The sequence below is a fragment of the Poecilia formosa genome, unplaced genomic scaffold (genome assembly GCF_000485575.1).
Source record: "Poecilia formosa unplaced genomic scaffold, Poecilia_formosa-5.1.2 Scaffold774, whole genome shotgun sequence".
NCBI lineage: Eukaryota > Metazoa > Chordata > Actinopteri > Cyprinodontiformes > Poeciliidae > Poecilia > Poecilia formosa.
The window spans coordinates 69,354-73,004 of NW_006800713.1; the positions used below are offsets into that span (position 1 = coordinate 69,354).

General features: G+C 41.0%; 1 protein-coding gene and 1 long non-coding RNA gene across 3 annotated transcripts in view; one reads left to right on the forward strand and one right to left on the reverse strand.

The window, feature by feature from the left end:
- The window catches only part of LOC103131483 (E3 ubiquitin-protein ligase PDZRN3-like), a 39,138-nt gene that overhangs the window by 16,704 nt on the left and 18,783 nt on the right, over positions 1 to 3,651 (reverse strand). The gene's annotated exons all lie outside the window — the stretch shown is intronic.
- LOC107834800 (uncharacterized) lies at positions 1,430 to 2,279 on the forward strand. The gene is made up of 3 exons (XR_001660624.1): positions 1,430 to 1,782; positions 1,878 to 2,118; positions 2,195 to 2,279. It is a non-coding gene; the product is annotated as an uncharacterized LOC107834800 (long non-coding RNA).

Consider the following 3,651-nt stretch of genomic DNA (forward strand, 5'->3'; position numbering starts at 1 on the left):
CTATCAAACCCTCTCACATTCGCTATCAAACCCTCTCACATTCGCTATCAAACCCTCTCACATTCGCTATCAAACCCTCTCCCATTCGCTATCAAACTCTCTCACATTCGCTATCAAACTCTCTCACATTCACAGTCAAACTCTCTTACACATACTATCAAACTCTCTCACATTTGCTATCAAACTCTCTTACACGTACTATCAAACCCTCTCACATTCATTATCAAACCCTCTCACATTCGCTATCAAACTCTCTCACATTCGCTATCAAACCCTCTCACATTTGCTATCAAACTCTCTCACATTCACAGTCAAACTCTCACATTCACAGTCAAACTCTCTTACACATACTATCAAACTCTCTTACACATACTATCAAACTCTCACATTTGCTATCAAACTCTCACATTTGCTATCAAACTCTCTTACATTCAGTCAAACTCTCTTACACGTACTATCAAACCCTCTCACATTCATTATCAAACCCTCTCACATTCTCTATCAAACTCTCTCACATTCGCTATCAAACTCTCTTACATTCACAGTCAAACTCTTTTGCACGTACTATCAAACTCTCTGCCAGAGTTTGATTGCAACGGAAGTTAACTTAAAATTTCAGTTTCTGATTGGACCCCAGGCAGGAGTAGGAGGGTTTTCACGGACAGAAAAATAGCTGAGCGGCAGCGACTAACAGAAGCAACTAATATTTTAAATGACATCGTTAGCGCTCCCACAGTAATGTCAGCATTATCAGAAGTACGTGTAAGAGAGTTTGACTGTTAATGTAAGAGAGTTTGATAGTGAATGTGAGAGAGTTTGATAGTGAATGTGAGAGAGTTTGATAGTACGTGTAAGAGAGTTTGATAGTACGTGTAAAAGAGTTTGTAAGTTTTGGCCCATGGGGCCTCTCATATACGTGACTGGCTTCATTTTCACTCTTACATTAAACTTTATGACACATTAAATTACAAGTGGATTGTCCTTATTGTCTCCAAGTGCATTCTGGGTAAAGCTTGTCACCAGCCGATGAAGTTAACGTGAGTTGAGTTCCATGAAGCGGCAAAGTGAAAAGGATGGAAAAAAGCGAGCAAAGAAAAGCCAAAAACTGGACGCATATTTTGTTCCTCGTCTTGGAGATGAGCCGGACCAAATCAGCAAAGGAGCCGGACTAGTTACAGGTACACTGATTGTATCAACCGAGCTGCCCAGCTCACAACCCCTTTTCTCTCCGTCTGTGGAACAGAGGTGATGTCAGGGACTGAAGGCTGAGTTATTGTTGCAGTTTTGACAGTTCGGGTTGAGCGCGTTTTTGAGCCAAGACAGCAGTATGGCATTTATAGTTAAGTGTTCACATTGTAGCCGCCTGGAAGACCATCTTCTAGATCGTCCAGTTTGTGTGAACGCGATATGCGCCGAGTTACAAACATCCAGAGGTGCACGAGGTGCTGCGACAGGCTGCGCATGTGGCGTGTGTAATTTTTTTTTTAACGGTGGAATTCTGGGAACCCCAAAATGTAAAAAAACGTAGATTTTACGGTAAAACGCCGGCAGCTGGGGTTGGCAAAATTCCACCGTAAAAACAATTTACGGTGTTGGGAACCCAGGTTGTTGGAATGGTTCCTTTTTGCTGATTTCCCCCTCTTTTACCACCAGAGGGTGCCAAGAGGCTGTTCCCTCCCAAGGGCGTTGCCGTTGATTCCGGGATTCCTGCACAGCTGCAATTAATCAGATCATCTGGAGGAGTATATGAGGACAGAGCTGCCGACACTTCAGATCCAGAGTGTTAGCCAGTATTTGGTACTCCAGCCCTCCATGCTTCTCACTGTGATTTCCTGTTGTGGACTTCCAAGTGATATCCCTTTGTGCTTCTTCCTCAGGTTATTCCTTGTGACGCTGTGGACCCACTGGTTGCCAGAGTTCCACTGACACCTCTGCAGTAGACCAAACCTCTTTGGATTACCCTGTTGTCAGTCTCACTCGCTCCTCGCCTTCTGTGATCCAAAGCTTACCTCTCCTCCACCACAGCCTCTTCATCAGTCAAGCAGCAACCCTCCACCTGAACCAAACCAAGGTAACCACAGTGATTCTTCCCCCCAGACAAGACCTACCTCCACCCAAGTAAGACCATTTATTCTGACACTGCCATTTTCAACATCCCCTGAACTCACCATCTCTCTTTTTTTTTACCTCCCAGTGCTCCAGTGATCCAGATTGCAGACTTTCCCCAGAACCCGATTGTTGATCATTATTTTGTGTTTACAATAAACTTATTTAACTGATTTCTGTTGTCCGCCTGTTGTTCTGCATGTGGGTTAGTCTCCTTTATGACATACAGGTAAAATCGGGGGTTTTTTTGTTTGTTTTGTTTTTTGTTTGTTTTACGGTAAAACGCCGGCAGCCGTGGTTGCCAAAATTCAACCATAAAAAAACAATTACGGGTAAAATCTGTATTTTTGTTTTACGGTAAAATGCCGGCAACTGGGGTTGCCGAAATTCAACCATAAAAAACAGTTACGGGTAAAATTTGTTTGTTTTTTTTACAGTGGAATTTCGGCAACCCCAGCTGCTGGTGTTTTACCATAAAATGTACGTTTTATTTTTTACAGTGTAAACTCCAGGACAAACCTATGCAACTGGACAGATACATCATTGTCATGATGACTGGGATTCAATATATCATACGGCAAGAATTAGAACTCATTTCAAACATTTAAATGTTATGATTCTTTAACATTTTTATATTTTAAGTCCTTAACCACAACACTAAAGACAATCTTCAAGTATTAAGTTGGTTAAAACCAAAGTTTATGTAACTAAATCACCAGCACATGTAAGCCTGTTGCAATAAGAAATAAATAAATCACATCTTAAAATAAGCTTGATCATTTTCATGTGCTTGATTGATTGATTTTCTTGTTTCTCTCTTTCCACCAAAGACTGGATAACAAAAGTCCCAGATAGCACACGATGACAATTCAACATTGACTTATCGTCAGAATGTTTGATTTTTGGTTGAGGTCAACAACTGATGGTGGATCAATCATCAAACAACCATCCAATTCTAGCCAAGTAACCAATGTTGAAAATGTGTCATTGAATCAATGTTGTTTTGTGGATCAAATCTAATGAATGAAATGCCGATATCTGATAAACGTCTGATCAATGTTGAATCAATGTATGTTGCTTTGCCGCACCCCTTCCCCTCTTCTCCTCCTCATTGGAGCTCTGGGTGAGAGCATTTTATTACTGAGCGGGGTTTATCACATTTGAAAGGATAGAGGGTGGTGATTCCTTTCAGTACATTTTCTTACTTGTCCATAAAAATTCTTACTGACTGTTTTTATGTGATATGTTGACACAAAAACATCTACAACTTACTTCAAAGAGTGAAGCGGTCCACCCTCACTATTTACATGAGTAGGATGTTCCAACCACACAGCCACTTCGCTGTTGGCTTGTTTGCAAAATATGTTAATTCAATGTTGAATTATGATCACAAGGGTTGTGTAAAACTTGGGTTACCCCAACTTGTACCATTTCCCTGGTTCATACAGTACAAAGCTTAACCTCATGGATGCTGTTCTTCCATGGACAATAAACTATTGTTCTGACAGTCAAAAAGGAGTCAAATATGTTTAAAGATCTATTCCC